The sequence below is a fragment of the Arachis hypogaea genome, chromosome 10, assembly GCF_003086295.3.
Source record: "Arachis hypogaea cultivar Tifrunner chromosome 10, arahy.Tifrunner.gnm2.J5K5, whole genome shotgun sequence".
In the NCBI taxonomy this organism is placed as follows: domain Eukaryota; kingdom Viridiplantae; phylum Streptophyta; class Magnoliopsida; order Fabales; family Fabaceae; genus Arachis; species Arachis hypogaea.
The window spans coordinates 47,974,275-47,986,784 of record NC_092045.1 but is presented as its reverse complement, the minus strand read 5'-3'; the positions used below and the strand labels follow the sequence as shown (position 1 = coordinate 47,986,784).

General features: G+C 37.4%; 1 non-coding gene across 1 annotated transcript; it reads right to left on the bottom strand.

Annotated features, from left to right (window-relative positions):
- Positions 1-11,793: 11,793 nt before the first annotated feature.
- Positions 11,794-11,897, bottom strand: LOC112719054 (small nucleolar RNA R71). The gene has a single exon (XR_003161374.1). It is a non-coding gene; the product is annotated as a small nucleolar RNA R71 (small nucleolar RNA).
- Positions 11,898-12,510: the final 613 nt, after the last annotated feature.

Genomic DNA, 12,510 nt, shown 5'->3' with positions numbered 1-12,510 from the left:
TGCACATGAGAAACAACAAAAGACACAAAACAAGAAATCATCTAGATCAAACAAGAAGACTTGTCAAGAACAACTTGAAGATCATGAAGAACACTATGAATGCATGAGATTTTCGAAAAAAATGCAAGAAAAATTTTAAAAGCATGCAATTGACACCAAACTTAAAATTAACACAAGACTCAAACAAGAAACACAAAATATTTTTGACTTTTTTAATTTTATGATTTTTTTTGGATTTATATTAATTAATTTCGAAAATATTTTTGGAAAAAATGAAAAAGAAAAGAAAATTTTTGAAAAAGATTTTTGAAAGAAAAAATTACCTAATCTGAGCAACAAGATGAACCGTCAGTTGTCCATACTCGAACAATCCCCGGCAACGGCGCCAAAAACTTGGTGGACGAAATTGTGATCACTATTCTTTGTACTTGTATGGATTTATTCAATAATTGTCTTTATTTGAACTCACAACTCCGTTCAACTAACCAGCAAGTGTACTGGGTCGTCCAAGTAATAAACCTTACGTGAGTAAGGGTCGATCCCACAGAGATTGTTGGTATGAAGCAAGCTATGGTCACCTTGTAAATCTTAGTCAGGCAGATTAAAATTGGTTTATGGGTTTTTGAAAATAGAAATAAGAAAATAAATTATAAAAGGGATAGAATACTTATGCAGACTCATTGGTGGGAATTTCAGATAAGCGAATGGAGATGCTGCATAGCTCAAGGACGTCTGCTCTCCTGCTGCTTCAACCCAATCCTTCTTACTCCTTTCCATGGCAAGCTGTGTATAGGGGTTCACCATCAGCGGTGGCTACTTTCAATCCTCTCGGGAAAATGATCCTATGCGGCTGTCACTCGCATGGCTAATCGTCTGGAGGCATCACCCATGGTTGATGGCTACATCCCATCCTCGCAGTGAAAACTACGCTCACGCACTCTGTCACAGCACGGCTAATCACTGGTTGGTTTCTGCGCCTACTGGAGTAGAATTCCTTGATTCTTTTGCGTCTGTCACTAACGCCCAGCACTTGCAAGTTTGAAGCACGTCACAGTCATTCATTTCCGGAATCCTACTCGGAATACCATAGACAAGGTGAGACTTTCCGGATTCCCAGAATCCTACTCGGAATACCACAGACAAGGTAAGACTTTCCGGATCCTCATAAATGCCGCCATCTATCTAGCTTCTACCACGAAGATTCTGTTGGGGAATCTAAGAGATACGCATTCAAGCTCGGTTGCATGTAGAACGGAAGTGGTTGTCAATCACGTGCGTTCATAAGTGAGAATGATAATGATCGTCACTTTCATCATTACATTCATCATGTTCTTGGGTACGAATGAATATCTTGGAATAAGAATAAGAGAGATTTGAATAAAAGACAATGGAATTGCATTAATACTTGAGGTACAGCAGAGCTCCACACCCTTAATCTATGGTGTGCAGAAACTCCACCGTTGAAAATACATAAGCAAAGGATTCAGGCATGGCCGAATGGCCAGCCCTCTCCATGATCAAGTGACCGAATATTCAAGAGATTAAACTGTCAAAAGATGTCTAATACAATAGTTAAATGTCCTATATATACTAGACTAGCTATTAGGGTTTACATGAGTAAGTAATTGATGCATAAATTCACTTCCGGGGCCCACTTGGTGTATGCTTGGGCTGAGCTTGATCAATCCACGAGCTGAGACTTCTCTTGGAGTTGAACTCCGAGTTATGACGTGTTTTGGGCGTTCAACTCCGGATCATGACGTTTTTCTGGCGTTTAACTCCAGACAGCAGCATGAACTTGGCGTTCAACGCCAAGTTACGTCATCAATCTTCGAATAAAGCATGGACTATTGCATATTGCTGGAAAGCCCTGGATGTCTACTTTCGAACGCCGTTAAGAGCGCGCCAATTGGAGTTCTGTAGCTCCAGAAAATCCATTTTGAGTGCAGGGAGGTCAGATTCCAACAGCATCAGCAGTCCTTTTTATCAGCCTTTTTCAGAGTTTTGCTCAAGTCCCTCAATTTCAGCCAGAATTTACCTGAAATCACAGAAAAACACACAAACTCATAGCAAAGTCCAGAAATGTGAATTTAACATAAAAACTAATGAAAACATCCCTGAAAGTAGCTCAAACTTACTAAAAACTATATAAAAACAATGCCAAAAAGCGTATAAATTATCCGCTCATCACCAGGTCAGGCCAGGCTTTGCTCTTAACAGGCCTGGCATGTCATACAGCTGATTGGCCTGAGCCTGGCCTACAGCCTGTTATAGGCTCTTTATAAAGTACTAGGCCTGGCCTGTTATTCAACCTGGCCTGGCCTGAAGCCTGTTAAAAGGCCTGATATTTTTTTTTTACAAAAATAAAAATATTATTTAAAAAAAAATATTTTTTAATAAAAATAGTTATATGTAATATGTCATATATTTAATATTTATAAAAAATTTTAAACTTTTAACATATTTAAAATATACAAAAATACTTATAATAAAATATAATAAATTTAAAATATCTCATCATTTTATTAATAATAAATAATTATTTATATATTTAATTATATTTTAACAGGCCCAGGCAGGCCTGACAGGCCTATAAGGCTAATTAGTGAGCCTGGGCCTGGCCTATTAATGTATTAAGACTTTTAAAAGAGTCTGGGCCTGTACCTATTTTATAACAGGCCAGGCCAAACACAGGCCAGGCTGCAGGCCCCTGGCAGGCCACCTGGCCTTTTTCCACCCCTAACCACAACTATGGCAAATATGATGAGTCAATCTCGCTTCGTCTACCCGTAACATCGAGGAGTAAGTCAAGCAATCATAATTGACCTTAATCCAAGAGTCAACTACCTACCCAAGAATTACCACTAAATGTCGAACATCATGACTCTAGTATCCTAGGAACTCAAATCCCAAGCCAAGGTGTGAAAATATACTCAAAATTACCAAGTGGCATTTTCACAAACACTTGGTGGGCATAAAACCAAAACATAGGAAATTGCGAGGGAAAATGAAAACTATAACCAAACTATTCACAATATCAACAATAAACATTCAATCAAGCAAATAGAAATCATAAAACACTAAATTCATCAACCAAAATTGCAAGAAACCAAAATTGCATATATTAACAAAGTAACTTGAACAAGAAGAAATTGTAGCAAGAGTAGCGAAATTAAAGAGAAGATTAAAGAGTACTTACAATGAGATAGCAAAATCCAAGACCAAAATTGAACTATAAAATACTACGTTGAAAACCTAATTAAAACCCTAAGAGAGAAATAAAAGATCACTACTCTACACTACTTCTACTTTTACTATGTAAAATAATGTCTAAGTGAGCTCCCTTGATATGTGATGTTCACCCCTTCATATAGCACTCAATTTGGCTTCAGTAATTCTAAAAATTGGGCTAAGAAACTCCCAAATTCACGAGCAATGTGACCTTTTAATAAAGTCACGCGCAGGGACTTGTGCGTACGCACACTTGCTGATTTTTCACCTGTGCGTAGGCACACTTGCTGATTTCTGTACTTATGCGTAGGCACAGAGTTGTGCATAGGCGTAGCTACTAATTTTGACCCTTGTGCGTAGGCATAGAAAGTGTGTGTGGGCACACTCTGAAATGCTTTTTTCCTTTGTTTTCTTCATATGTTCTCCCTTTGTACATGCTTCCTTCCACTTTTTCCTTGCCAATCTTGCCTCTAAGACCAAAAATCACTCAATAAACATGTCATGGCATCGAATGGCATAAAAGTGGGATTAAAATCACTAATTTATGCACAAAAATGTATGTTTTGACAATTAAGCTTAATTTAGGGAGAGAACATAAAAGTATGCTATTTAAGTGAATAAGTGTGAGTTTATGTGATGAAATCCATTCAAATCAAGATAAAATATATTGTCAAATCTAGACTCATCACCGAGCCATCTCACTACCCGTACCAGAGACTTCTAGTACTGCTATTTTAGTATAAATTGGTTGATCATAGTTAATAAACTTCTAGACTCGTTCTGAAAAATGGTTATGACTTTGTTTTGAGCCAGCAGAGCATCCATGGAATTGAGCTCCATTACTCCTCTCTTTTGGGTTCTATAGAGGCATAAAAATACTCATAGTTAGCAACAGTTTTTATGATGTTTATGGCCTCTTCAATTATCTTTTTCTTGTTGAGGAAGCCTCCAGAAGAGTGATCTAGGGCCTTTTTTGACTCGTATGATAGCCCCTCAAAGAAGATGTGAAACTACACCCATTCATTGAACATATCCAGAGGGCATTTTCTAAAGGTTTGAACCTTAGCTCTCAACCTATTGATTCTTTGTGGAGGGTAGAACCTTGCTAAGAACTTGTTAACAACATCCTCCCAAGTGGTAAGGCTTTCTTTAGGAAATGATTCCAACCACTTTGATGCTTTATCTCTGAGAGAGAAAGGAAACAGTAGCAACTTATAAGTGTCCGGGTGGACACCATTAGCTTTTACTGTATCACAAATTCTCAGAAATGTGGTTAGATGTTGATTAGGATCTTCTTGAGCACTTCCTCCAAATGAACAATTATTCTGAACAAGAGTTATTGATGCATGAAAACTTGTCTCTCAACAAATTTCCATCGGCAAGTGCACCAGATTGTCGTCAAGTAAAAATTCACTATAGAGTGAGGTGGAATCCTACAGGAATTGGTTGGTTGATCAAATTTAATTGGAGAATTGTTCTAGTTGAACTGAGTCAAATTGAATTGAGGATTGCAGAATTTAAATTGGCAGGAAACTAAAAGTGCAAGAAAGGTAAATAACTAAATGTAATTAGAAGAATTTAAATGGTAGAAGGGAAATTGCATGAAATTAAAGTGCAGAAGCTTAAATTACAGGAAATTAAATGGGAGTGGGAATTGTTGAGCATAAGTGTAATGACAGAATTGAAAGAATGGGTAAGATCAGAATTGGGGGATTCATTGGGCTTAGGGGATATTGCATTATCCAAATCAAATCATTTTCATCTCTTCCTCAATCAATTCATTCATTGACCTTGCTTGGCAATCTTAGGTGATTGGATCCCAATGTCTTGGCTCACCAATCTCTCTAAGCTTTAACAATTTCCTAATGTCTTGATTTAATTGCTCACAGGAAGAGATAAAGTTCGGTCACTGATTATACCACACAAATTCATAGATCAAGATATTGGTAGGATTACATGTCATGATATCCATCCAAACCCCATTCTAATCCAATGTGAGAAAGCATTTCTATCATGATTTTCTCATCTCTCTCTCAAGGATCAAAGGAAATCCAATTATGAATAGCTTCTCTGTCAAGACAACTATTCAATTGAATTAAGATCGAAAGCTTTCTAGCAAAATCAAGAGAAAAGATAGAAGAAGAAGAATGAAAACTCTTATTGATCCATTAAATTATAACAGAGCTCCCTAACCCAATGAAAAGGGTTTACTTGTTCATAATTTTGCAATTGGAATTTGAAATTGAAATGTATATTGCAGAAGTACAATAAAATTTGCAGAGAAAGTGAATTTTGCATAGAGTTCCAATTTCAGATTTCAATCCGTCCAACACCCCAAATAGAAAAGGGAAGAAAAAGAAAGTACATAAGACTAAAAGAAAAGTGCATAGAAAATGAAATCTGGATTTTGAACTCCTAGAGCACCCTCAGGGCCTCTAGAGCTCCATTCAGTCTTCCCAACTCCTCTATTTATATCTTCATTTGGATCTTCAAATACTTGGATGTGGGCTTGGCCTTGTTTGAAGCAGTTAGGAGTGATTCCATGATGATGGACGTTGGCAACTAACATTCATATTCTGTATTGGTGTATTTTGGAATGAAATTAGCCTTAACGTTGGTGACTATATTTGTATAAAAACGTTGGGTCAAACATTACTTGAGAAAAATGAAGTCTGGGCATTGCTAGCAACGTTTGATTCAACGTTGGTCTACCAACGTTTGCGCAGTCACACGTGTGCGTGGCCCACGCATACACGTAAATGGTCAAATTTGCCATTCCACGCGTGAGCGTCGCCCACGTGTATGCGTCAAACAGGTTTTCTGCGCATAAGCATCGCTCAGGCATTCGCGTGCAAGACCAAAACGTGCTTCCACGTGTATGCGTCATCGACGCTGGTGGAAGAATTATGATCCTCAAAGTTGGTCTCTTTGTACTTGTATGAAGTTTAAAAATTGGCTCTATCAATAATACCCCAAAGAGATCATGGTATGATGAATTGGGATCTTAAAAATCCCTGGTAATGGCACGTGTGATAACAACTCCGTTCAACTTAACCAGCAAGTGTACTGGGTCATCCAAGTAATACCTTACGTGAGTAAGGGACGATCCCACAGAGATTGTTGGTATGAAGCAAGCTATGGTCACCTTGTAAATCTCAGTTAGGCAGATTAAATGGTTTATGATAAGTTCAAAAATAAATAATGAACAGAAAATAAAATGGTAAATAGTTACTCATATAATTCCATGGTGGGAATTTCAGATAGGCATATGGAGATGCTGTGCTCCTCTCGAATCTCTACTTTCTTATTACATTTATACAATCCTTCTTACTCCTTTCCATGGCAAGCTGTATGTAGGGCATCACCGTTGTCAATGGCTACATCCTATCCTCTCAGTGAAAACGGTCCTATGCTCTGTCACAGCACGGCTAATCATCTGTCGGTTCTCAATCAGGTTGGAATAGAATCCCTTGATTCTTTTGTGTCTGTCACTAACGCTCAGCCTTCAGGATTTTGAAGCTCGTCACAGTCATTCAATCCCAGGATCCTACTCGGAATAGCACAGACAAGGTTAGACATTCGGATTCCCAGAATCCTACTCGGAATACCACAGACAAGGTTAGACTTTCCGGATTCCCATGAATGTTGCCATCTATCTAGCTTATACCACGAAGATTCTGTTGGGGAATCTAAGAGATATGCGCCCGGCCTAAGGTAGAATGGAAGTGGTTGTCAGTCACGCGCGTTCATAGGTGAGAATGATGATGAGTGTCACGGATCATCACATTCATCAAGTTGAAGTGCAACGTTTATCTTGGAATAAGAATAAAAGAGAATTGAATAGAAAATAATAGTAATTGTATTGAAACTTGAGGTACAGCAGAGCTCTACACCCTTAATCTATGGTGTGTAGAAACTCCACCGTTGAAAATACATAAGTGAAAGGTTCAGGCATGGCCGAATGGCCAGCTCCCAAAACGTGATCAATGGCCTCCTAAGATGAGGAATAAAAACAAAACTGAGACCAAAGATGAAACGTGGTCAAAAGACGACTAATACACTAGTAAAAAGTCTTATTCATACTAAACTAGCTACTAGGGTTTACAGAGGTAAGTAATTGATGCATAAATTCACTTCCGGGGCCCACTTGGTGTGTGTTTGGGCTGAGCTTGATCTATCCACGAGCTGAGGCTTCCTTTGGAGTTGAACGCCGAGTTATAGCGTGTTTCTGGCGTTCAACTCCGGGTCGTGACGTGTTTCTGGCGTTTAACTCCAGACAGCAGCATGTACTTGGCGTTGAGCGCCACTTTACATCATTAAATCCCGAATAAAGTATGGACTATTATATATTTCTGGAAGGCTCTGGATGGCTACTTTCCAACGCCATTGACAGCGCGCCATTTGGAGTTCTTTAGCTCCAGAAAATCTATTTTGAGTGCAGGGAGGTCAGATTCCAACAGCATCAGCAGTCCTTTTGTCAGCCTTTTTCAGAATTTTGCTCAAGTCCCTCAATTTCAGCCAGAAATTACCTGAAATTATAGAAAAACACACAAACTCATAGTAAAGTCCAGAAATGTGAATTTAACATAAAAAGTAATGAAAACATCCCTAAAAGTAGCTTGAACTTACTAAAAACTACCTAAAAATAATGCAAAAAAGCGTATAAATTATCCGCTCATCACAACACCAAACTTAAATTGTTGCTTGTCACCAAGCAACTAAAAATCAATTAGGATAAAAAGAAGAGAATATGTGATGAGCGGATAATTTATACGCTTTTTGGCATTGTTTTCATATAGTTTTTAGTAAGTTTGAGCTACTTTTAGGGATGTTTTCATTAGTTTTTATGTTAAATTCACATTTCTGGACTTTACTATGAGTTTGTGTGTTTTTCTGTGATTTCAGGTAAATTCTGACTGAAATTGAGGGATTTGAGCAAAACTCTGAAGAAGGCTGACAAAAGGACTGCTGATGCTGTTGGATTCTGACCTCCCTGCACTCGGAATGGATTTTCTGGAGCTACAGAACTCCAATTGGCGCGCTCTCAACGGCGTTGGAAATTAGACATCCAGAGCTTTCCAGAAATATATAATAGTCCATGCTTTATTCGAAGAATGACGACGTAACTTGGCGTTGAACGCCAAGTTCACGCTGCTGTCTGGAGTTAAACGCCAGAAAAACGTCATGATCCGGAGTTGAACGCCCAAAACACGTCATAACTCAGAGTTCAACGCCAAGATATGCCTCTACACGTGAATTCATCAAGCTCAGCCCAAGCACACACCAAGTGGGCCCCGGAAGTGGATTTATGCATCAATTACTTACTCATGTAAACCCTAGTAGCTAGTCTAGTATATATAGGACATTTATCTATTGTATTAGACATCCTGGATTGTATTTTGATCCTGTGATCACGTTAGAGAGGGCTGGCCATTCGGCCATGCCTGAACTCTTTGCTTATGTATTTTCAACGGTGGAGTTTCTGCACACCATAGATTAAGGGTGTGGAGCTCTGCTGTACCTCAAGTATTAATGAAATTCTATTATCTTTTATTCAAATCTCTCTTATTCTTATTCCAAGATATTCATTCGTACCCAAGAACATGATGAATGTTATGAGTCAGATTACCCTCATTATCATTCTCACTTATGAACGCGCGTGATTGACAACCACTTACGTTCTACATGCAACAGAGCTTGAATGCGTATCTCTTAGATTCCCCAACAGAATCTTCGTGGTATAAGTTAGATAGTTGGCGGCATTCATCTGGATCCGGAAAGTCCAACCTTGTCTGTGGTGTTCCGAGTAGGGTCCTGGGAGTCCGGAAAGTCCAACCTTGTCTGTGGTGTTCCGAGTAGGATTCCGATCATGAATGACCGTGACGTGCTTCAAACTTTAACCTGCTGGGCGTTGGTGACAGACGCAAAAGAGGGATTCTATTCCAGTAGGAGCGGGAACCAACCGGTGATTAGCCGTACTGTGACAGAGTGCGTTAGCATAGTTTTCACTGCGAGGATGGGATGTAGCTATCAGCCATGGGTGATGCCTCCAGACTGGTTAGCTGTGCGAGTGACAGCCGCACAGGTTATTTCCCCGTGAGGAATGAAAGTAGCCACAGTTGATGGTGAACCCCTATACAAAGCTTGCCATGGAAAGGAGTAAGAAGGATTGAGTAGAAGGAGTAGGAGAGCAGGCGTCCAAGAGCTCTACAGCATCTCCATCCGCTTATCTGAAATCCCACCAATGAATCTGCATAAGTGTTCTATCCCTTTTATTATTTATTTCTTTTTATTATTCCTATCCTCAAACCCATAAATAATGTTTAATTTGCCTGACTGATATTTACAAGGTGACCATAGCTTGCTTCATACCAACAATCTCTGTGGATTCGACCCTTACTCACGTAAGGTTATTACTTGGACGACCCAGTACACTTGCTGGTTAGTTGAACGAGATTGTGAAGAAAATAAACAATGCCCTCAGCGTATACATCTTTTATAAATCCAATTACAAGAAAAAAAGGGAATCACAATTTCGTCCACCAAGTTTTTGGCGCCGTTGCCGGGGATTGTTCGAGTATGGACAACTGACGGTTCATCTTGTTGCTCAGATTAGGTAATTTTCTTTTCAAAAATCTTTTTCAAAATTTTTTTTTCTTTTTATTTTTCGTTTTTCTAAACTTTATTTTCGAAAAAAAAATCAATAAAAATACAAAAAAATTAGAAAATCATAAAAATCAAAAATATTTTGTGTTTCTTGTTTGAGTCTTGTGTTAATTTTTAAGTTTGGTGTCAATTGCATGATTTTAAAAAATTTTTTTCTTGCATTTTTCGAAAATCCCATGCATTCATAGTGTTCTTCATGATCTTCAAGTTGTTCTTGATAAGTCCTCTTGTTTGATCTTGATGATTTCTTGTTTTGTGTTGTTTGTTGTTTTTCATGTGCATTTTTGCATTCATATTTTCCAAGCATTAAAAATTTCTAAGTTTGGTGTCTTGCATGTTTTCTTTGCATCAAAATTTTTCAAAATTATGTTCTTGATGTTCATCATGATCTTCATAGTGTTCTTGGTGTTCATCTTGACATTCATAGCATTCTTGCATGCATCTTGTGTCTTGATCCAAAATTTTCATGTTTTGGATCATTTTTGTGTTTTTCATTCAATATTTAAAAATCAAAAATATCTTTTCCTTATTTTCCTCCAAAATTTCAATTTTAAAAATCTTATCTTCTCAAAATCTTTTTCAAAAATCATATCTTTTTCATTTTTTTTAGCATTTTCGAAAATTTCAAAAATATTTTTCAAAATATTTTCAAAATCTTTTTCTTATCTTTTTATCCAATTTTCGAAAAATTAGCTAACAATTAATGTGATTGGTTCAAAAATTTGAAGTTTGTTACTTTCTTGTTAAGAAAGGTTCAATCTTTAAGTTCTAGAATCTTATCTTGTAGTTTCTTGTTAGTTAAGTCAATTTTAAAATTAAATCTTTTTCAAAATATCTTTTTCAAATATATCTTTTTATCTTTTATCTTATCTTTTTCAAAATTTGATTTCAAAATATCTTATCTAACTTCTTATCTTCTTATCTTTTTCAAAATTTGATTTCAAAATCTTTTTCAATCAACTAACCAACTTTTTGTTTGTTTCTTATCTTTTTCAAAACCACCTAACTACTCTTCCCTCTCTAATTTTCGAAAATTCTCCCTCTCTTTTTCAAAAATTCTTTTTGTTTTAAATTTTAATTTTAATCTCATCTTATCTTTAATTTTCGAAAATTACTAACCTCTTTTTCAAAATTACTTTCGAAAATTTCTTTCTCTTCTCTTATTCTATTTAATTATTTAATTACTAATACTTCTCTTCACCCCCTCTTCATTCATATCCTAACATCTCATCTCACATCTCTGCCATCCTCACAGTTGTGTTTCTTTTCCACTCTTCTTCTACCCCTTTCTTCTTCCACTAACATAAGGGAATCTCTATACTAGATTCCTTTTTCTTTTCTTGTTTTCTTCTCTCTCTTATGAGCAGGAACAAGGATAAAGGCACTCTTGTTGAAGTTGATCCAGAACCTGAAAGGACTCTGAAGAGAAAATTAAGAGAAGCTAAATTACAACAATCCAGAAGCAACCTTTCAGAAATTTTCGAACAAGAGAAGAAGATGGCCGAAAATAATAATAATAATAATGCAAGGAGAATGCTTGGTGACTTCACAAAGCCAACATCCAAGTTTGATGGAAGAAGCATCTCCATTCCTGCCATTGGAGCCAATAACTTTGAGCTTAAGCCTCAACTAGTTGCTTTAATGCAACAAAACTGCAAGTTTTATGGACTTCCATCTGAAGATCCTTATCAGTTTTTAACTGAATTCTTGCAAGTCTGTGATACTGTAAAGACGAATGGAGTTAATCCTGAAGTCTACAGGCTCATGCTTTTCCCTTTTGCTGTAAGAGACAGAGCTAGAATATGGTTGGATTCACAACCTAAGGATAGCCTGGACTCCTGGGATAAGCTGGTCACTGCCTTCTTAGATAAATTCTTTCCTCCTCAAAAGCTGAGCAAGCTGAGAGTGGATGTTCAAACTTTCAAACAAAAAGATGGTGAATCCCTCTATGAAGCTTGGGAAAGATACAAGCAGCTGACCAAGAGATGTCCATCTGACATGTTTTCAGAATGGACCCTATTAGATATATTCTATTATGGTCTCTCTGAATTTTCGAAAATGTCACTGGATCATTCTGCAGGTGGATCTATCCACCTGAAGAAAACGCCTGAAGAGGCTCAAGAACTCATTGACATGGTTGCAAACAACCAGTTCATGTACACCTCTGAGAGGAATTCTGTGAATAATGGGATACCTCAGAAGAAAGGAGTTCTTGAAATTGATGCTCTGAATGCCATATTGGCTCAGAACAAAATGTTGACTCAACAGGTCAACATGATCTCTCAAAATCTGAATGGATTGCAACATGCATCCAACAGTACTAGAGAGGTAGCTTCTGAAGAAGCTTATGATCCTGAGAACCCTGCCATGGCAGAGGTTAATTATCTGGGTGAACCATATGGAAATACCTATAACCCATCATGGAGAAATCATCCAAATTTCTCCTGGAAGGATCAACAAAAACCTCAACAAGGTTTTAACAATGGTGGACGCAATAGGCTGAATAATAGTAAGCCATATCCATCATCTTCTCAGCAACAGACAGAGAACTCTGAACAAAATAATTCTAATTTAGCTAATATAGTCTCTGATCTGTCAAAGGCCACCTTCAGT